The sequence below is a fragment of the Pipistrellus hanaki genome, assembly GCF_964339955.1.
Source record: "Pipistrellus hanaki genome assembly, chromosome: 5".
Taxonomy (NCBI): domain Eukaryota; kingdom Metazoa; phylum Chordata; class Mammalia; order Chiroptera; family Vespertilionidae; genus Pipistrellus; species Pipistrellus hanaki.
Window position 1 is genome coordinate 73150272 of NC_140507.1, and position 23257 is coordinate 73173528.

The 23257-nt window shown below is 46.5% G+C and overlaps 1 protein-coding gene across 2 annotated transcripts in view; it reads left to right on the forward strand.

Moving 5' to 3' along the window:
* The window catches only part of KDM4B (lysine demethylase 4B), a 139596-nt gene that overhangs the window by 953 nt on the left and 115386 nt on the right, over window positions 1-23257 (forward strand). The gene's annotated exons all lie outside the window — the stretch shown is intronic.

A 23257-nucleotide genomic window follows, 5' to 3' on the forward strand; every position in this document is an offset into this window, starting at 1 on the left:
TCATTCTGAATGACACCTGACCTGGGATGTGTAAGGGCCCAGGTCTGCACCCCACGGATGCTATGGCACCAGGGGAATTGGGGTGCACATACACCTGGGCAAAGTGAAAGGTTTTACAGGGCTTCCCCTGCTCCCATTCCCACCCCCCACCTCCCCGGCGTGGGGGAGGCATGGACTATGCTTCAGTGTGTCCCATCTGTTCTCCTCCCCCATCCTTTTGTTTTAATAATTCAGGTGCACCTGGGAAACTGTTTCCCGAGTTCTGTTCAGTGGAGTCCAAGATCCTGTTATATGTAAAAAATGTGTCCTTCCCATGTGTTTGTGTCAATGCATTTATTCAGCAAGCTCCTTTGGGTCCCACTGTCTTACGGTCTGAGATGCCTGTCCCACCCCTCTGCTTCAACCGCCAGTTATCTGGCTGCCCCCAGGTTGGAGAAAACCCCCAACACCGGCTCATTAGATGACTCCTATGGGCTTCTCTTGCCCCCTTGGTGCAAGAACTAATGACTCCCCCTAATTCTCAAATAATAGCTTCCTTATGAGGCATGGGAGGGCTTGTCAACTCACTGGTCAGCCTTTTCTTGCCTCCCTTGCAAAAGCAGTGGGTCGCCTCTCTCGTCTTTGCAGTTTGTTTTTTTGGAAACCGAAGGACAGAGTGTAAAAGCCGAGGAGTCAACTTGTGATTATCTAAGTCCAGGGTTTTTGAAACTCACTGGTCCTCTTTCTGTGCTTCTGATTGGATGCTTGGCAGATTTTGCTGCTCCTCATGCAGGGGGCCCTGTGATGGTCAAACCACCCTCCCCTGGTGGAGGGTGGGGGGCAAGAGAAGATTTTGGTGTGATCACACAAATGTTCCCAGGTATTGCATGGAGTGTACAAGTGTTTACGGTGTCAGGTGCCTCGTGTGCATGTGTGTAGTTATTGAGACTTGAAATGTATATAGATCTTACTTAGTAACAGTCGACTTTCTTGCATTTTTTAATCCTTGCCTCTTTGAAGAGTGGACTGCTAAGGAGCTGTTAAATAATGTTAGAGCTTAAATAATGTTCAGGACCCCACTCTGCCTTTGTACTACTTTTCTGTTTTTTAGAAAAGACCCTCCCTCTGTCCCACTGCCTTTCTGAGGAGCTCCCTGGGGCAGTCCGGGGCCCTCTGTAGTGTCTGTGTCTACCCTCCTCTGTCCCCCAATACATAATCCTGCATCTCTCCGTCTCCCCTGCTGGTTTCTCGTGCTCCACCCCTTCCCCCTGGCTGACTCATCTGAGCCTCTGCCCTGGAGAGCCCATCTGTTCCTTGGTTCCATCCGACACCTGTGATGGGCATTGGAGATGTGTGAGTGCTGAGGCAGGTTTTGGGGAGCCCCTGCTTTTAAAGGGGCCTCAGATTTAGTGAGGGAAAGAGAAACGGGATGTTCCCACCTATGACAGTGCTGTGGAGCCCACTGCCCTCAGGGCTGGCTCACGGAGCAGGCAGGATGAGGTGATGAGTGCTGAGGAATGGAGAAGTGGACCGAGGCATGGGCAAATGAGCATTTCCAATGGGCTTGCTTCCCGAGATCTATATTCAGAGCTTCCGTGTGGGGTTCAGAGCTGTGTGACCTTAGACTAGTCACTTGCCCGAGAACAAAATGGGGTGGTCACTAAGCCTTCCCAAGTGTGGTTAGGCTGTGGAGAGCAAATGAGCTGTGGGCAGATGGCAGGACTGTGAAGGCTCCATACACCTGCTGGGCCACCATCACACTGCACTAGGGTTCTGGCTCTGCCCTTCTGCGGCCACAGCTCTTAGCTGTCCTGCCACTGGGTACCTCTGCTTCCAGCTGAGAATGCCAGACCGGAGAGGGCAGGGCCTAAACCCGGACTCCATTCTGACGTGCTGTTCTTGGCAGTGTCCTTGTCTTCCTATTCTTCATTCCCCTAATGAGTCTGAGGACCTGCGTTCAAATCCCTTCTCTGGGCAGGTCACTTCACGTCCCTGGGCCTCGCTGTCCTCATTTGTGAAATGGGTATAATGAGAACCCAGCTCCAGTAATTGCGAGGATGAAAGAGGATGAAAGACTCTGAAGTCCTTTGCTTGGCGCCAGGGAGCTGTGAACCCTGAGCTGATTTATTATCACTGCGGTGCTGTCTGATTCTGCCCAGGTCTCCCAATTTGCCCTGTCCATACTCGGGCTGGATTGTTCTCTGGGAGGGCTTTCCTGGGCAATGTGGGGTGCTGAGGGGCATCCCTGGCCCCAACCCACTTCATGTCAACAGCACTCCCCCCACTACCAATGTTGGCATCTGCATTTCTCAGACATTGCCCAGTGTCCCATGGGGGGTATAGTCACCCACAGGTAAGACTCTCTCACTTAACAGTGGCCTGATATTTGGCCATATCCCCGATGTAGCTCTTATTCTAGTTCCCTTTGCCCCCTTCCTCCCTTCCAGTCTTTAATAGGGAGGGACCTGTATTTACAAAGTGTGTCTAGCCCATAGTCCTAGGCCTGGCTGTCCAGGTTTTTCCCACTTGTCACTCTGACTTTCCCCCTACCCTTCCCAGCCTACTGCTTCCATCTCCCCATCTCCCAGGAGAGAAGCTCACAGGCACTTCCATGCCACCTGAGTCCTTGCCACTTGTCCCTATCCTGTCCATAGTGTGAGGGATTTCCTAACTGTTCTTGGCTTCCGGGAACCCACAAATCTCCTACCCAGGTTTCCACACCCTCCTGGCCACCATACCCCTTCCTGTCAATTTGCTTAACAGTTATTCTGGACTTTAAGGTAACTCACTTCTTTAATCTTTGCCTCTTCCTGAACAGTTTTGTCTGTGGAATCATTGGACTGTTAATATACTAGTTGTAGATACTTTTACATAATAAAATTAATTTAAAAAAGTTTGTATTCATTACTAAGGCCTTAGTGCAGGGGTCTTCAAACTATGGCCCGCGGGCCACATGCGGCCCGCAGAGGAGTCTGATCCGGCCCGCCAGGTTTTTTGGGCAGTGAGCGCAGCCGAGGTGTTACAGTAGGAATTAGTAGTTCATATAGTTCGGCCCTCCAGCTCTCTGAGGGACCGTGATCTGGCCCCCACTTTAAAAAGTTTGAGGACCCCTGCCTTAGTGGATCAATGAATTTATTTTGTTGTCAGATGAATTGGTTTTTGAATTTACTCCTGGTTTGAATTGGCCTGTGCTGGGAGCATCTTGGTTAGATAAGGTGTCCTGACTCTCTTTTTTCACTCCTGCTCACTCAAGGTGCTTAAAAACCTTTAAAAATGGCCTTCCTCTGCTTAGAACCCTCTAGTGACTTCTTGTTCTTGGAAAAAATTCCAACTCCCTTTCCTTGGCCTCCCTCTTTGTCCTCTGTGGTGTTCTCCTCTCCCACCTTCCTACTCCCCTCCCCTCCTGTGCCTGTACCCCTTCAGTCTAACCAGCTTCCCTGCCTCAGGGCCTTTGCACTTCCTGTTCCCTCTGCCAGAATGCGGTCCCCTCAATCTCTACTCAGCTAGCTTCTTATCTTTATGTTGGCTCAGAGAGGCCATCACTGAACATACTTCCTATATTCACCCTCCCAACCACCCTTGCTCCCATCCTGCCTGTTCTTCTTTGTGCTAGTATCACCAGAAATGCATATTAATCTGTTTATGTATTTGCTGTCTCTCATTCATGAGGGGGAGCTTTTCCTGTAAAGGGTCAGGCGAGACGGTGTCTGTTCCAACTATTCCACTCTGCCTTTGTAGCACAAAAGTATGAGTGGGTGTATCTGTGTTCCAATAAAATTTTACTTATGGACACAGAAATGGGAATTTCATATACTGTTCACGTGTCATGAACTATTTTTCTTCTTTTAATCTCCCTCCCCACAGCCATTAAAAAATTCAGAAACAGTTTTAGTTTGTAGGCTGTACAAAAGTAGGTGGCAAGCTGTGTTTGACCCGCAGAATAACGTCTGTCTGCATTGCTGCATGTCTCTCTAGCACCTAGGGCGGTTCTTTGCACACAGTAGATGCTCAGCAAACATTAGTGTGTTAATGGAGTGAGTTTCCATCTTTCTTATATCAAAGCATTTAGAGTCATAGTCTGTATTTTAAAAAATGGGTTTCAAGGGAATTTAAAAAGTACAGGGGATATAAGAAAATGTTACGACTCCATCCACCCAAAAAACCTCATAGTAAAGGAGAAAAAAAAAAGTCTATGTAAATGGGCAAATATTTTGCTGTTTGGAAAAGCCTGACTTTTTCATTCTGCTTCACTCCATGCCTTTTGCATAGCATCCCATCAGAAGATTGGTAAGGCGTACTCCTGGCTTTAAAGAGTTTGCTTTGGCTCGGCGGAAGCTGAGGGTTTAAGAGGAAGACACTGTTTCCTAACCATTTGGTTTTGTAAACATCCAACCCATCTGCTTCACCAGTACCAGGGCCCCGTCAGGAGGGGTGAACGCAGGCCTGGGAACTGCTGCTTCCTTTGCTTGGGAGCACTCGTGAAGAGCTGGCTTTTGTGGGTTGGACATTTGAGCTTTGTGAGGTGAGTGGATGGTGAGATGGCCGTGTTGGGTGCGGGCGCTGCCCGTACTTCCTTGGCCTCACTCCTCTACCTCAGCTTTTGAGAGCGAAGACTGGCTGACGAGCGATTTCTGAGTCAAGCAGATCTTTAGCACCTTGGATTTGGTGCTGTCCTGGGAACGTTCTGACTTGTCAAAGAAGCACACCGTTAATTTACCGCCATGCCTTCTTTAGTTGATTGAAATAAACAACGTGGAGAGGGTTACTCAGGACTTCCTGGCTTAACAAAGTTGCCTGTCCTTTTTGTTTGTTGGCTTGTTTCGATCTTCCTCTGCCTCTCCATCTATCCCTTCCCTTCCCTCTCCTCTTTTCTTGTCCCACCCCGGTGGTTCCAGTGGACACAAGGGGGTTAATGAAAAGTTTGAGTTTAGCTGTCTTTGCTTCATGGTTGGGCTGTGCCTTTTGGGCTATGGATCTCTGGGGCAGAGGCCTTGAGTGTGTTTGTTCAGTGGACAAAGAATAACAATCAGAATGCCAGCCACCGAGGGCTGCAGTGCCCAAATGGGTCTCCAAGCACAGAACAGAACAATAACAAATGTAGCATTTGGCTCCATTGGCTGGTACCAGTGATGGCAGTTAGGGCTCTCAGACAAGCCTGTACAGCAAGCTGTGAAGGGGTGGGCACTCAGCATTTCTCTCCAGCATCCTCTTCCCTTCTGTGTTGGCATTTGGACCCAATGGATGACATCTTCTGGGCAGATAGGGGTGGAGGTGGGCCTGCCTTCATCGTTTCATGGCTGCTGCCTCCAGACTCGGGGGGGAGGAGGGGAGGAGAAATGATTCATGTAAAATGAGCTGGCAGTGGATCCAGAACTGTGCTTTGTGCACAAGAAGCGAGAGGATGGATGAGGAGACCTCTTTGGAGCAAGAGCCAGCCTGAAGCCTCCAGCAGGCACAGTGACAGCTTGACAACAGGGGCATGCTGGGGATCTCCAGACAGGTGGGGTGGGACCTGGCTGCATGCTCAGCCGGAACCTGGCCCCCGGCATGCTCAGTGCCCCGTCTCTGCTTGGAGAGCTCTAGATCTGCTAGTCAGGTGCTCTGAGCGAGTGGGGGGGACAATTTGCTTTGGCTCCACAGGATGCGCGGGGCATCCCAGCTGGGCAGCTGGACTGGGAGATCCTGTCATATTGCTATTGGTCTCTTCAAATCCCCATTGCTCTCCTATTTTTCTAAAAATCCCATCTGTCAGAAAGGGTTGACCCTAAGCAGGGTGGGCTTCCTATCTTAGGTCAACAGTTGCATGGATCTTGATTATCTTGTTCATAACTCAAGAGAGATAATTGTTCCATCTCTATCTGGCATGTGAGTAAAGCACCTGGAATTTAAACTCTTGTTTAAAAAAATATATATTTTTATTGATTTCAGAGAGGAAGGGAGAGAGAGAGAGAGAAACATCAGTTTCGATAGAGAATCATTGATCAGCTGCCCTCTGCACACCCCCTACTGGGGATTGAGCCTATAACCGGGACATGAGCCCTTGACAGGAATGGAACCTGGGACTCTTCAGACCACTGAGCCAAACTGGTTAGGGCTAAACTCTTGATTTATTGTTTTACTAGAGGCCCGGTGCACAAAATTTGTGCGACGGAGGAGGGGGTGGTTCCCCAGGCTGGCCTGTGCCCTCTCACAGTGCAGGAGCCCCACGATGGATTGCCCGGAAGATGTAGGCTCTGCCCACCAATCCAGGGCTTCTTGATGGATTGCCCCAAAGAGGTAGATCAGAGCCGAGGGACCTGCCTCCACGCCACACATGCAGCGCCAAGCCCCTGCCCACCCATGCGCGCATGCAGCCCCTGCCTACCTGCACAAGCCCGCTGTGCACACAATCTGGTGATCGCTCGTTGCAGCGTGAGGGTTCATGGTGTGAGGGCGTGACGACCACGTAGGCTTTTATTAGTATAGATTTCAACTCCTTCCCCCTGAGAAAGAGTAGGGAGTCGGTAGAGAAAGCTAGTTTTGTGACACCTTTTTGGAAGAGAAAGCATCTCGATTCATGGCCTTCCTGGGCTACAGCAGGTGGAAGCCAGAGAATGGTCTTGGCTACTCTGGCCTCTTCTTGTCCTTTTTGCACCAAAGGCAAAGCAGAGCCCTGATCTGAGCTGAAGACTGATGAAGAACTGGCTCTTCTGCCTACCCAATGCTCTCACCAGGCCCCATGGAAGGAAGGAGGGGTGGCTGGATGGATGGACAGAGCTCATTTGCTACTCATAGAGCTACAGCAAGTGGGTGTGGTCAGGTTCACGCTGACCGCTGCAGGGACCTTGGGCAACGTGTCTTCGGTGATGTGTCCTGTGGCCTCTGCAAACTTCGAAGCCATGTCATGCACCAACTTCAAGGCGAAGATATATAATTGAGAATGGAAGAAGGCTTCTTGCATGGTCTTGGGGATGAGTGGCTTGTTTTTGTGATTCTGTTTGGACTGTGGCTTTGCGGTGGACACATAGCCATGGAACATGTCCCCCAAGCCCTGGGTCTGGCTGAGGGTGTCTGCATTTATCAAATTGAGTGTGACAGTTGTTGAGCTTGTGTGTGTGTAACCAGGTGAACAGCATGTTCAGCCCACAGGGTCATGGGGCCATGGATGGAGCAGGATTGGGGAGAGCAGAGGGAATGGTGGGGACTCAGGAGGACATTTTGCAGAATTTCAAAGATAGATGGAAACCAAACCTGTGGAAGCACGGCTGGGGCAGTGCTTGTGGTTCAGGTGTGACTAGAGAGGCAACTGAAGAGTTGCCATTTGAGCTGAGTCTTTCATCTTGGGTAATGGTGAGCTGGTGGGCATAGAAAGAGAGGTATTTGGAGGGGACACTGGGGGTGTGGCCTGGGAGACCCATGTGGAAGAGCATAGAAGAGGCAGAGGGAGCTGGGGGAAGGCCCATTTATTTCTTGGGTGTCTCTGCTCTCCCTTCCCCCAGTGTCAGGCATTGAGGGCTTAAGATGAGCAAGGGTTGACAGATCTGCCCTCAAGGAGCTTAGAGTCTGGTTGATGAAACAGGACCAAAGTCATTCCAGTCACTGGGGAGAGCTACATGATAGCCGCCCAATGATTGATTCTGGTGTGCTGACCAGACCCCGAATATTCTAGCCCCCTTAAAATGCTCTTCTCTGTCTTTTTAAAAAAATATATTTTTAGCCGAAGCCGGTTTGGCTCAGTGGTAGAGTGTCGGTCTGCGGACTGAAAGGTCCCAGGTTCGATTCTGGTCAAGGGCATGTACATTAGTTGCGGGCACATCCCCGGTAGGGGGTGTGCAAGAGGCAGCTGGCCCATCGACATTTCTAGCACTCTCTCTCTCTCCCTTCCTCTCTGTTAAAAATCAATAAAATATATTTAAAAAAAATATTTTTTATTGAGATATTTACATACCATAAAATGCACCATTTTAAAGTGGACAATTCAGTGGTTTTTAGAACACTTACAGAGTTGTGCTACCATCACCATCATCTAATTCCAGAACATTTTCATCAGTCCAAAAGGAACCCCATCCCTATTAAACTATTACTCCCCACCTCCCTCAGCCCTGCAAACACTAACCCCCTTTCTTTCTCTGTGGATTTGCCTGTTCACATTTCACATAAATGGAATCACATACTATGTGGTCTTTGGGTCTGGCTCCTTTCCCTGTTTTCAAGGTTCATTCACATTATAGCAGGTGTCAGGGCCTCACTCCTTTTCCCCGTCTCAGAGTTCTAAAATCCTAGGACTGGAGTGTACATACTGCTCACCCAGTCGAATCCTTGTGCAGAGGCAGCACGGGAAGCCTTTGTGGGGTTACGCTTTGGGCGCTGAGGCCGGGAGGGGTCAGCAGAAGAAGGTCAGAATAAGGAAGGCCTTGCCTGTGGTGTGTGGGTTGTAGGTTGAGGTTGGGCTTCCAGGAGGAGGGAAGCCTGGCATGTCAGGTGCGATGCCCAGCTCACCTGTGGGAAGCTGCCAGGCTGTCCTTTGCACAGTTAGGCCATGAACTCCGGTATTCAGTCTTCTGCCTTCCTTTCCTCCAGCCCAAGCCAGGCAGGGTCGACCTGGGGTGGACTGTGCCTAGGCCACTGGCAGGCCCCCTGAAGGACTTCTTAGTGCAGCCACTGGGCCTCTGTCTTTCCTGGTCTGTCTGGTCTTGGCCCTGACAGGATTGTGAGTTATCTCTTAGAAGGCAGCAGCTGCCAAGTTCTAAGCTTCTCTGTGGCCCTCACAAGCCCCACTGAGTAGCTCTGTGGTGGACTTGGCTCTTGCCTTGGTATCCTTCTCTCCAAGGCTTGTGCCTTCACCATGCCCGGTGATTTGACCCACTAGCTTTGCTGGTGTCTTCCCTGTGGGGAAGAGGTGTGTGTGTGTGTGTGTGTGTGTGTGTGTGTGTAACTCGCAGTCCCCCTGGCAGAGGACACAGATAACCTGGGTGTCCTGAGTGCTAGGGAGTTGTTTATGGCACTAGGACGATGCCCTGGTGGATGCACACGAGCACTAAGTATCAGATGTCAGAATTGGACCCCTACCTCATGCTGTATACAAACTCTAACTCCAGATGACTAAAGCTCTAAAGTGAGAGCTGAACTGACGACAGAAGCATTGGGAGAAAATACAGGCACAAGTATAAACTGATGTCTGAGGCAGCGCTGTCCACTAATGACATAAGGCAGCCTCATGCATAATTTAAAATTTCCTAGTAGCCACATGAAAAGGTAAAAAGAAACAGGCGACACTAATTTGAATAGTGTATTTAAGTGAACCCAGATATCCAAAATATTACCGTCTCAACATGTAATCAGTATAAAAACTGTATTTTACACTTAACATCTTGGCATTTTTAACACTCGACCTCCTGCTGTCTTTCCCATTCTGACAGCCTGTGTCTATTTCACACTTGGTGTCCTGGTACATTTCACATTCAGTGCTGCTGCACGAGGCCTCACAGGCTGGGCTTTGGGAAGACTTCTGTCTTTGGATGAGCTGAGTGCTGTGATTGGTCAGGGAGGTTGTAAAGGGGGGTGCCTGGTATTTAGTTGAGGCTGGCCCCTTCCCATCAGTGTTTCTGGATCTATTAGCCTGTAACTGGGGAGACGAACAGACTCAACACAAACCAATGACAGCCATGTGAGGAGTGAGGGGGTGAGACCCACTATGAAGGAGTGTGGCTGGGTGAGGACAGGGAGGCTCTGAGGCTTTCATGGAGGTGATGGGAATGAAACTTGGAGGAGAAGGAGGCTGTGGGTTTGCCTGGACAGCACAGCTGACCTTGGGGAGGTCAGGGACTGACCCCTGGAGAGCCTGTGATTGGAGATGCTGTGATGAAGTGGGAACAAGCTGAAAGTCCTTCTCTTGAGACTCTGGCCAAGACAGCCAGCCGCTCACACCAGGATGTTGGGCTTGATGGCCAGCCCTCAGAGGGTTGAGCAGCCATGGCTGTGGCCCAATCCTTCCCATGGACCCTTGCACACAGCCTCTCATCTTTGACAGGAGCTTGAAACCTTGTCCTGGCCGAAATCGGTTTAGCTCACTGGATAGAGCGTCGGTCTGCGGACTGAAAGGTACCAGGTTCGATTCCGGTCAAGGGCATGTACATTGGTTATGGGCACATCCCCAGTAGGGGGTGTGCAAGAGGCAGCTGATCAATGATTCTCTCTCATCGATGTTTCTAGCTCTCTATCCCTCTTCCTCTCTGTAAAAAATCAATAAAATATAATAAAAAAAAAAGAACACACACACACACACACACACACACAAAAACAAACAAAAAACCCCAGCAGTTCTCAAGCCATTGTTTGGTAAAGGAGTGGGAAAACAGATAACTCAAAAAAAGCTGTGTGTGTTGTTGTTGTTGTTTTTGTTTTGTTTTGTTTTGTTTTGTTTTTTAAAAAGAAACCTTATCCTGGCAGCAAGGTCTGAGGGTTCTGAAGGCCGAGCTCATGGCAGTGCATTTGTGGCATGTATGCTGGACCTGCTGGGGGCTGTGAACTTGGAGAGATTTCCATGGAGGGAATTGGAAGAACTTGGAATGGTGCTTTGGCCATAGGAAACCCAGGAGAAAGACTTGTGTATAAGCGTAGTTTGGCAATAACATCCACAGCTGCAGATGATTTTAAATGGCCTGAGGGCTTGAGGTCGAATGGCTGAGTGGGATTGGAAGCCAGAGGCTGGTGCTCATGCACTGGGCCTGCCTGGGTTCAGATGCTGCCTCTTCTCAGTTTTTATCCTTAATCCTAAAATGGGATGACAGGGGAGGTTTTTGCTTCAAGCGTGGTTGAGATGAACTGAGTTACTATGTGAAAATCCCTTAGTAAAATAATTCCCATCCTAGGAGTGATTCTGCACCAGGGGACACTGTGCATTGTCTGGGGATATCTGTGGTTGTCACAATTGGGGAGGAGGGGAGCATCAAGTGGGTGGGTGTCAAGGATGCTGCTCAACCCCTCACAGTGCCCAGGATGCCCCCCCCCCCGCCCCCCCAGAGCATTCTGATTTCAAGCACCCTTGGACAGAGATAGGCTTCATTCAGTAGATTATAGTAATGAGTTTTCTCTGGGCTTTTGTTCTTTCCTTGACTGTGAATCAAGGTGTTGCAATAAAAGCTTCTAAAATCATTTTTCATTACAGAACAGCCCATAGGTTTTGGAGCTGCTATTCCATATTTGTACTGGGAAGGAGGTTAAGGAACACTTGAGGTTATTAGAAGCCACCTTGAAAATAAGTTGATTTTTCTTCTGAAGCTTCTTTATTTTAATGGGGCAGATAGAAGGGTTTTATGGACCAGGAAGCTGGGTCCATTCCTGGGGGAGGCTGGGCTGGAGGTAGCCAGGCTGGAGCTCAAAGTCCTGCCTGTTCTGAACCTCTTCAGGTTGTTTCCTCCAGTGAACCTGGGGTTTGACATGGATCCACCAGCCCAGAGCACTGTGGTCCTGGGGTGAACGGTGGTGAACGGTGCCTCAGGCCCATGTGAGGGCTGGGGTGGGACTGTGGATTTGCAGACTGATTCCTGGCAGTGAGAGGTTTGGATTAAGTTTCATGTTCTTTGGCTGTCTTTGCTTGGGCTCAGGTGTCCTAGGTGAGGCCACCATGAGACCAGAGGCCTGGAGATGTTGCGTTCTAGCCCCTGTTCCCGGCAGCCACAGGTCTCCTGAATTCATTTATTTAACTGTTAAGCCAAAAGAAGTCCTGAAAATGTTATCAGCCAAGTCGTAGTGGCTGTTCCCCTAACAAGAGTCCTAGAGGGATCTCCATTATAAAAATAATTTATCTTCACTTTATAAAAATCAGCAGTTTTAGCAAAGCAAAACCAAAACAATACAGACCACCAGTAGTCCCTGATAAGCTTCTGATGTGTGTGTTCAGTCAATAAAGAATTTGTGTGGGTCCCTCTGTGCGCTCCTGGGGCCCAGCTGTCGGTTTGGGGGTGACATATATTGTTTTTGCTCTGAGAGGCTGATGTGGTTATTGGGGAAGGAAGAACTCCCATGTGGGGCTGGTCACATAGCCCTATGACCAATAGGCAGGGGGTCCTATTGGTAATATTAGTAATCCGGGCACCCGGAGGGCTGGGACCTCAGTGTAGTCAGGATCGGTCAAGGGTGAGGGAGCAGGTATTGCTGTGACCCTGACCCACTATGTACAGGGGAGTATGCCTGATTGAGCCCCACACTCCACTTCTGCCTGTAGCGTCGGTGGTTTGGCACTGAGCCTGGGCTGGGCTGTGTTGAACTTGGGGCTGTGGAGGAGGCCTGGCAAGAGTGGGTGTCTCAGGAAACTGCCAGAACCCTAAGCTCTTTGCTTTGGAGCAGCCCCACAGTGACTGGACTGGCTTGGAGAAAGTCTGTTGAACTCTCATTGGTCTCCTAAATGCTGAATTTACCCCCTGAGGTGTGGGTGAGGCAGACAGGAAGCATTAAAGGCTGTGGGACCCAGTAAAGTCTTCCTTGGAAAAGAAGCACCCCTAGGTATAGGAACCCCCAGCAGTCTAGGAAGATGAAGAGACTTTTTTTTTTTTTGCGGGGTGTGGGGGGTTGGGGGGGAGAGAAAGTATGGGAAGGGGGCAGCATCTCTGGCCTCCAAGGGGCCTCCTGGGCCTCATATTGAAGCTGCACTGGGTTTGAGGTCAGGAGTCACAGCTCATTATTGGACCCAAGCTCCCAAACCCTGTTGCTACCACTAACTCGGGGCAAACAACACAGGCTCTTTGGGCCTTGCGTTCTCACTTGCTTTCCTCGCCAGATGATGGCGAGCAGCAAGCAGGGCAGTGTATGCTCAAATGCTCTGCATGGGTGTTGTCATCCCTGCCTCCATGTAGAAGTTTCAGTGGCATTCTTATAGCTAGCTGACTCTACCAGCCTCGCTACGCAGAAGACAAAACTATACTATACCCCCAATGGCTCGGGAGTCTCATGTTTGCTGTTTGCATGTTATAACTTTTTCCATTCTTTTTTTTGCAGCCTATTTATGTCTTTCAATCTAAAGAGTGTCTCCTATAGTCCCGGCCAGGTGGCTTAGTTGGATAGAGCACGGTCCTGTACACCAAAAGGTTGTGGGCTTGAATCTCAGTCAGGGCACATATCTAGGTTGCAAGTTCGATCCCTGGTTGGGTGCATACGGGAGGCAATCAATTAATGTTTCTTTCTCACGTCAATGTTTCTCTCTCCAAAAATCAATAAACATATACTCAGGTGAGGATTAAAATAAACAAACAAACAAATAAAACAATCCCTGGCCAAGGTGGCTCATTTGATTGGGTGTCGACCCATGTAGCAGGAGGTTGTTTGTTAGATTCCTGGTCAAGGGCACATGCCTGGATTGGGGACTCCATCCCCTGTAGGGAATGTGCAGGAGGCAGCCGATGTTTCTCTCCCTCTCTCCTTTTCCCCCCTCTTTCTCTAAAAATCAATAAACTATTCTTTAAAAAAAACACAAAACACAGTGTCTCCTATAGACAGCCTGTCATCATTGGATCTTGTTTTTGTTTTTTCTCCAGTTGGCAAGCTCTGTCATTTGATTGGATTGTTTAATTCACAATTAATGTCATTATTGCTCCAGTTGGATTTATGTCTGTCATCTTTTTTTTTGCTTTCTGTCCCATGTCTTTCCCCCCCCTTCTCTTCCTCCTTTACTGCTTTCTTTTGCATTAAGTGAATATAGTCTACTGTAACTTTTTAATGTCTTAATGATTTTTCACCTATTTTTGGAAGTATATTCTTAGTGGTTTCTCTAGGCCTTAACATACATTTTATCAGAATCTAATTCTGGTTCCCAGTATTATTTGACACAAATCTTTGTTGATTCCATTGAACAGTGCTTAATCAGGATTAAACTCACTTAATCAATTCAGAAACTTAAGTTTTGGGTTTTTCAAGGATGTTGATGTCCACTTGCCTGAATGTTGCCCTTTTGTTCACATTTGGTGAAGAGAACATTCAAAAGCCCTCTTTTGTAATAATCAAAACTACTTGTGAGGTTCTGCCATATCAGGACCAGGCTTCTGAAGGCCCCTACTGTAATTGCCCTTTGTGGTTCTGGCCTCTTTTCCCTTGTCCCATTGAAGCTGACTGGTTGGTGGCCCAGAACGTGCCACAGGATTTCAAATCTAGGTCAGTGTGTCACACCCACGTGGAGGCAAGTCTTTGGGCTTTAAGGAGTGCCTGGTACTCGTCTTTGAGATCAGTCAATGGAAGGTTAGCGAGGCAGTGGTTCTGACTGGATTGTTGACTGATTCCTGGAGGATGGCCTGGGCAGGTGGAGAACTGGGTGCAAATGGAACAGGTGCTGCTCGGCACCAAAACATAGGCAGCCATGGTGTTTGGCTATGCTTAGTTGAATTTTCAACTACTATCAAAATCTTTTCTTTTTCTTTAAAAAAAAAATTTTTTTTTGTTTTGTTATCTCACCCGAGGATATTTTCCATTGATTTTTAGAGAGAGTGGGAGGGGGAAGGACACACAGAGAGAAACGTTGATGTGAGAGAGACACATGAATTGTCTTTCCAGCACCGGATCAAGCCTGCAACTGAGGTATGTGCCTTTGACTGGCATCGAACCTGGGACCCTTTACTGGATGTTCTATCCACTGAGCCAAACCAGCGAGGAAGTACCATCAAAATCTTGATCAGAACTTTGGGGAGCTTTTGTGCATTTATTTTCTGATTTGGTATTTTTTTAAAATAACAGCTTTGTTAAGTATAATTCACATATTATACAAATCACTGTTTTAAAATGTACTATTCAGTTGTTTCCACTTTTTTGGCCATTACAAATAATGCATACAATGTATAATATGAACATTCATGTATGAGTTTTTGTGTGAACGTATGTTTTCATTTCTTTTGGGTAGATACATAGGAGTGGAATTTCTGGATCAGATGGAAACTCCATATTTAATGCTTTAAGAAACTCAATTTTTTTCCCAAAGTGGCTGCACCATTTTTACAATTCCATTGGCAGTATGTGAGGGTTCAAATTTGGCTTGGTATTTTAAGTATGAATTCAGTATGGAGTGGGTACCATAATCATTTTAATGTTAATTAATTTCAGGACACATTGCCTTTTCCCCCTGAGATCCGCTTCTGCCTACCCAGATAGATCAGCCAGTCAGCTGCTGTAGGGACCGGGACCTCTGGGTCCCAGGCATAGCTCTGGAGGCGAGCTCTAAGTACTCTTTGTTTTTATAAAACTTGTCAGTTAATATGTGAATTACAAATTTCCCCAGATCCTGAAGGCTCTATGGTCATCTCTGCGTCAGACGAGGTCTTTCTAGTTCATTGATTGCATACTCCTTTGTTGTTGTGTGAGTGTGTATGATTTCCTTGCCCATTTCCTGATTACTTATATATTTTCCTTTTTTTAAAAAAAATTATTGATTTTTTACAGAGAGGAAGAGAGAGGGATAGACAGTTAGAAACGTTGATGAGAGAGAATCATCGATCAGCTGCCTCTTGCACACCCCCTACTGGGGATGTGCCTGCAACCAAGGTACATGCCCTTGACCGGAATCGAACCTGGGACCTTTCAGTCCGCAAGCTGACGCTCTATCCACTGAGCCAAACTGGTCCCGGCTCAACCTAGCCAGTTTAGCTCAGTGGATAGAGAGTCAGCCTGTGAACTGAAGGGTCCCAGGTTTGATTTTGGTCAAGGGCACATGCCCAGGTTGTTGGCTCAATCCCCAATAGGGGACATGCAGGAGGCAGCCAATCAATGGTTCTCTCTCATCGTTTCGGCTATATTTTCCTTTTTAAACATGCTTCAGTGAGCTTCCTTGCTGCTATCTCCTTGAGGTGATCTGCGAGTGTGGTAGCGCAGAGCAGGGACACCTTTATTATTTTGAACGTGTTGCTCAGCAGTCCCCAGAAAGGTGGTCTGAATGGACCTTCCTGTGACAGGCTTTCATCAGACCAGTGTCAGCCCCAGCTTTGTCCTTTCTTTTAATCTATTATCTCCTGGTCACTGCTTTTTTAAATTGCCATTTTATAGCCATTGCCCACTTGTTATATTGTGGTATTTATTTTTCTCAGCTTAGCACTATTGATATCTTTGATCTGGATCATTCTATTGGGGGCCATCTTGGGCTCTGGGGGGGTGTTGTGCAGCTTCCCCGGCCTCCACCCCCTCACTGCCACCTCCAGTCGTGACGATAAATGTCCTCAGACATCACCTAGTGTCCCCTGGGGGACAGACTCACCTCTGGTTGAGAACCAGTGTTTTATACTAACCCTTCTATATTAGGGCTATTAACACCTTTTGTGTTCCACATTTTTTTCCCTCAGTTTTTCATTTATCTTTCAGTTTTATTTTGGATGTGTTATTACATCGAATATTTTAAAGTTTATTGCCAAATTTGTTTTTTCCTATAAAGTTCCTGGTCTTGTGACCTGCCTAGAGAGGTCTTTCCCTCCCGAGATAATAAAAGCATTGTCTGCGTTTTTCTCCGCACTTTTATGGATTGTATGAAGACCTGCAATCTAGAAGCACACAATGGGGACAGGAGCTCTGTGTTTTCCATGTGTCTCCCTGCTAGTTGGCATGGGCTGGCAAGGCTAGTGGTTAGGATATAGATTGAGAGTTGGGCTCCCCTGTTGCTGGCTGTATAGTCTCAGGCAAGTCACTTCACCACGTGTGCCTCAGTTTCCCCATCTGTGAAATGGGCTGTGATAAACAGTACCTGCTTCCTAGGGTTTTGGGGCTGATCAGATATGCCAGATGCTTACAGCCATGCCTGCATGTATGTGAACTGTGCCCCATCACTGGCCTTTTCATCCTGCTGGTCATCTCTGATCCCAGTGTACTCTGAGGGAAGGCCCAGAGCAAACTCTAGAAGGGTTATGTTAATGGGGGTCAGTAAACCTGTTCAGGATCCACAGGGGGGCCCTGAGTGAAGGCAGGATCCTCTCCTGGCATATCACGTGTGTACATGTGTGTCTTTCATCCTTACCCAGAGCCTACATAGATGCCCACAAAATTACAAGGCATATTTGTGGAGAAACACAGATTACTTTGTTAATGATTATGGTTTTATTTTTATAACATATTTTTATTGATTTCAGAGAGGAAGGGAGAGGGAAAGATATAAACATCAATGATGAATCATTGATCAGCTGACTCCTCACGCCCCCTACTGGGGGTCAAGCCTGACTAGGAATTGAACTGTGACTTCCTGGTTCAAAGGTCAATGCTCAGCCACTCAGCTACACCGGCTGAGTGATTATGTTTTAAATGGTTAATTATAGAACATCTAAGACCTATACATATGTATAAAGAATGAACTGGTAGCTCTGCTGGGTGTCTCAGTTGGTTGGAACATCATTCTGTACACCAAAAGATTGCGGGTTCAGCCCTGGCCCGTGTGGCTCTTTGGTTAGAATGTTGTCCCATGCACAAAAAGTTTGGGGATTTGAGTCCCAGTCAGGGGCATGTAATTGGGTTTCGGGTTCCTCCCTGTTTCCCCAGCCCCCTGTTTTTCACTTTGATGTTTCTCTGTCCCTCTCTGTCTCTGTCTCTGTCTCTCTCTCTCCCCCTCCCTTCTACTCTCTCTGAAAAAGCAATGGGAAAATATCCTCAGGAGAGAATAATTAAAAACAAAAAAGGTTCAGGTTTGATCCCCACTCGGGGTGCATACAGGAGGCAACTGATTAATGTTTCTCTCTTACATTGACGTTTCTCTCACATAGATGTTTCTCTTTCTCTCTTTTTCTCTCTCCCTCTCTCTTTCCCCTTCCCCTCTCTCTAAAAATGAATAAAAAACATATTCTGGGGTGAGGATTACAAAAGAGAACGGAGTGGTAATATTTTGAGTGTCGGCCAGGGTGGCCTTTTGGCTGAGCGGGGAGTTTGCTTGTTCCCCTCAGCCCTCGGATGTTGGCATCCCTTTCTGTTTCCCTTGCCTGGGGCAGTGGCCGGGGGACCGGCGGCAAGGCCGGTGCTGCTGCCTTGACCCTGTTGAGAGCCTAGTAAAGACGAAGGTGGGCTGGCAGCCCTGTTCTTATCCATGATATTTCAGAGCAAGTGCTGGCAGCCAGACCCGCATCTCTCCTGGGTTTCCTGGCCTTCTGCCCAAGCACTTCCCTTTTATTTTTCCAATCCAAGTGCTTTTTTGTTTTAAGAAAAAAATTTGGAGACATAATTTCACATTTACAGAAAAGTTTGCAAGAATAATATTAAGAATTCCCTGATACCTTTCACCCCATTCTCACTTTACTGCGTCTGTTTTTATTCCCTTTGTCTTCCTCATTCTCTCTGTGTGAATGTTTTCAAACTCTTCCAGATAGATACTTCTTTCTCTTTGGTGTTTACTTCTTCCAAACCAGATATTACAGCAAGTAAATACTTTGGTGTTTACTTCTTCCAAACAAGGTATTCTCTTATCAAATTCTCAAAATCAGGAAGTGAATTCTCCAAATTCTTGAAAGAGGATCCAGGATCACACATTGCATTCAGTTGTCATGTTTCTTTTCATCTGGAACTGTCCTAGAGTCTGTCTGTAGAGTTCATGTAGCATGTCTCCCAATGTGGGCTTGTCTGATGATTCCTCATGCCCTGGTTCCGGTCACACACTTGGGCAGGAATGTCTCAGAAGTGATCTTCTTGGTACATCGCATTTGGAGGCCCCTTGTGTCAGTTTCTGATCTTGTCAACCTCGATCTCTTGGTTTCTGCCAGGTCTCTGTACCATAAAGTCACTATTTTACCATTTGTGTTTAATGTGTTTCTTGTAGAGAGATATTCTGAGACTACGTCAATACCCTGTTACTCCTCCAACACTCACTGCTTGTTTTAGCAGCCATTGTTGATTCTTGCCAAATAGTCTAATTCCGTCATTCTGCATTCATTGGTTGGCTTTGTACGGTAAGGAACAGTTCTCTCTTTTCCCCACTTGTTTGTTTATATCACTGTGGGCTCTTGGATTCTTACCTGACTTCACAGGTTATAATCGTCACTCTCCTTATGTTGCTCCAGCGGTCCCAGGTTTGTCCAGAGGGGAGCCCTTGCTGGCTCTGTGTGTCCTTTTGTCCCAACCCCACATTCCCTGGGCACTTCCTTACGTTTAGACACAGGCCTATCCTGTACTCTCTCTGACCGGCTCAGGGAATGACCTTCTGCAAGGAGCCCTGGTTCTTTTTTATTACTATTTTATTTTAAAGTATGTTTTTACTGATTTCAGAGAGGAAGGGAGAAGAGAGAGAGATAGAAACATCAATGATGAGAGAGAACCATTGATTGGCTGCCTCCTGCATGTCCCCTATTGGGGATTGAGCCAACAACCTGGGCATGTGCCTTTGACCAAAATCAAACCTGGGACCCTTCAGTTCACAGGCTGACTCTCTATCCACTGAGCTAAACTGGCTAGGTTGAGCCGGGACCGGTTTGGCTCAGTGGATAGAGCGTAGGCCTGCGGACTGAAAGGTCCCGGGTTCGATTCCGGTCAAGGGCATGTACCTTGGTTGCGGGCACATCCCCAGTAGGGGGTGTGCAAGAGGCAGCTGGTCAATGTTTCTCTCTCATCGACGTTTCTAACTCTCGGTCCCTCTCAATTCCTCTCTGTGTAAAATCAATAAAATATATTAAAAAAATAAATAAATAAACTGGCTAGGTTGAGCCCTGGTTCTTTTGTGGACAACGTTGTTTTGAAACCAAGATCTGGGTGCTCAGAGTGCTCATTGCCAATGGGTGTCTTTACATTTAGGCCCTCTTTCTCAGCCAGACCTGGGAAACAGAGGTGTGAATAAATACCTACATGCATACATTACCTTCTATATATATATCTGTATACGTGTATCAAACATACACCACACACACAACATCCACATCCATTTCTTCTTCTAGTTTTCTACATACACACTCTTCGCCCATGAGTTCACACCAGTGCCTCCAGTCCTAGTTCCCCATGCAGGCTCCTTGCTGGTTTCCCCTTTCCACTTTTGTAACTCCCTTCTCTGTCAGTGCGAACCTGTCCTGTCACCTACAGAAAAATAGGCCTTCAGACCAATAGTCAGTATTTGTTTTATCTTTATTTCCAATGCATCTAGTTCTAAAACTGTGTTTAAAAGTGATGCGATTAGTTCTTTCTTTTCCCTCTCTACTATGGTTATATTACTTACTTGAGATACAGGTTGGTTTATTTATTTTTAAAAACATATTGATTTTTTACAGAGAGGAAGGAAGAGGGAAGAGAAAGTTAGAAACATCGATGAGAGAGAAACATCAATCAGTTGCCTCCTGCACACCCCCTACTGGGGATGTGCCTGCAACCAAGTTACATGCCCCTGACCAGAATTGAACCTGGGACCCTTGAGTCCGCAGGCCAAAGCTCTATCCACTGAGTCAAACCAGTCAGGGTTAGTTTGGTTTATTTGTTTCTGCTTCATTTTGTGTTAGAATTTCCCCTCTAATTCTTGTTGATTTCATTTATGCATTCTCATTCATTCATTTATTCATTCATTCAGTATGTGGGACATTAGCATGGTTGCAAGTTAAGACTGTGCAGAGATGTTATCACCCCTCCCTGCCCTTCTCATCCCCATCCTTCCCTAGTCTCCCCTAGTGTCTGATTTATCCTTTTCCAGCTGCTCAAAAGAACAGACATCTTTGTTATATCCCCATTTTTCTCACATGGAAAGTGGGGTTGTGGGAATATTTCTATGCTTTGCTCTTCTCACCGCTACACATGGCCGTGGAGATGTCCTTGCTGTCTTGCGCAGCTGCATGGTGTCTACTGCGGGGCATAGCAGTTAGTGCAGCCTCTCCCTGGCACGGACATTTAGGTCATCTCCAGAATCTTGCCTGTAGGCGGTGTAGGCGGTGCTACAGTGAATTCCCTTGTATATTGATATTTTTGTATTGTCAGAAGAGTATTGTAATGGGTGGGTTTCTAAAAATGGGAATGCTAGGTTAAAAGATAATAGCAAAAGTATTTTGTTAGCTTTTGCCAACTTTCCTTCCAGAGTTGCTATTGGTTTACTCCCACCAGCACCATGGGATGAGAGGGTTTGGTCCCACAGCCTGTTTTATTCTATTTTTAATATATTTGCCCATCTGAGAGGTGACCAATGGGATCTGTGTAGTTTTAATTAGAATTTCTGAAATTATGAGGGAGGTTGAGCATTGTTTAATATGTCCTGTGAATTGTTAGTTCATGCTTTTCACCCATTTTTCAATTGGATTTTTGACCTTTTCCCCCCTAAACCTTTAAAATTTCAATATATATTAGAGAAATGAGCTCTTTATGATATGTATTGCAAATGCTTTCTCAGTTTTTCAGTTGCATTTTGATTTAAAAAAAATATATTTTATTGATTTTTTACAGAGAGGAAGAGAGAGGGATAGAGAGTTAGAAACATCAATGAGAGAGAATCATCGATCAGCTGCCTCTTGTACACCCCCTACTGGGGATGTGCTCGCAACCAAGGTACATGCCCTTGACCGGAATCGAACCTGGGAAACTTTCAGTCCACAGGCTGATGCTTTATTCACTGAGCCAAACCAGTTTCGGCGCATTTTGATTTTTTATGGTGTCCTTTTCCTCCTCTACAGTTTTTAAATGTTGATATAGTCAGATTTATGAATTTTTTCATTTATTGCTTCTGGATTTTGAGTACTAATTAGAAAGCCTGAGCTTGAAGAGGGATTTACCATATTTTCTTCTAGTACCCATCTGGTTGTATTCTTTCCATGTAGATCCTTCATCCATTTAGAGTTCATTGTTGCAAATGGGGGGAGGTATGGACCTGACTTTATATTTTCCCAAATGGCTACCTAGCCTGTCATTCCAAGTACCAGTGCTTCAAGATGCCATTGTTATCTCCCTCTCTCCGTGTCTGTAGTCCCCCAGCCCTCTGGAAGTGGTCACCCTCTAGAAAGACATGTGCATACATGTTCATTTTAGCATGCTAAGTGTGTGCTTATCACAGAACTTGGCTAATCGCTTCCAGATGTCTTACAGTTCACAAGATCCAGCTGGAACCTTCCCTGGTCCCAGTGCTCACTTGGAGATCGGTTTAGTGAGCCTTCACACTGCTGCCAGGTGCAACATGTCTGGAGCATAAAGGCCCAAGATTGGATGGTTAGGAGGGGTGGGCACTTTTTTTTTTTTTTTTTTTTTTTTTTTTTTTTTTTAGGGGGTGGGTGTTTTTTTAAAAAAGATGTTGCCAGATTGTCCTTCAAAGAGGCCCTTTGTGGACACTGGGAGCGTGGATGGATGAGGGAATCTCAACCAGTGTGTCATCAGAGTTCCTTTCTGAGCCAATTAAATGACAAAGCCCATAACAGCTGCTATATATCTAGGGTTTACCATTTGCTAGTTTTTCCTTTAAGTGCATTCTGCATGTTTCCTTATTTAACCCTCCAAACTTCAGGAGCAGGGCATTGATATAGCGATCCCTTCTTTACAGGTATAAAAACTGAGGCTCAAAGGTTAAGAACTTGTTCTAGATCACACAGCTGGGCTGGGACCAGCCATCTGGGGCCTTTGCTCATCTCCACCGCCCCACCATGACTTCTAGGGAGAAAGCTTGAGAGAGCAGAGGACATACCTTGAAAAGTATAACCATCAAAACTATTTATAAGGTTCTACATGTGCCCTGCCATCACTCTTTTTGGGGTTTTAGCCTCTGTTCTCCCCTCTTGCTCCATTGCTGTGACGTTGAGTTTCTTCTCATGTGTTTATTGGCCATTTGTATATCTTTTTGGGGGAAATGTCCATTCAAATTCTTTATGCATTTGTAAATTAGGTTATTTGTCTTTTTGTTGTTGAACTGTAAAAATTCTTTATATATTTTCAATACAAGTCCCTTATGAGATATAAGACTTGCAAATATCTTCACCCATTCTATGGGTCTTCACTTTCTTGATTAAGTCCTTTGAAGATCAAAGTCCAATCTATTTTTTTTTTCTGTTACTTGTAGTTTTAGTTGTATGTCTAGAAACCATAGCCTAATCCAAGGTCATAAAGGTTCATTCATTTGTTTTCTTTTAAGTGTTTTATAATTTTAGCTCTTACATTTCAATCTGTGATTCATTTGAGTTAATTTTTTGCCTGCAGTGTGAGGTAGGAGTCCAGCTTCATTCTTTTGTATGTGCATGTCCAGTGCAACTATTGAAAGACTGTTCTTTCCCCCCTTGAATGATCTTGACACCTCATTGAAAATGAACTGATTTTAAATGTGCAAGTTTATTTCTGGACTGTCAATTCTTCTTCCATTAATTGCTGTGTCCGTCTTTATGCCAGTATCACACTGTCTTGATTACTGTAGCTTTGCCAA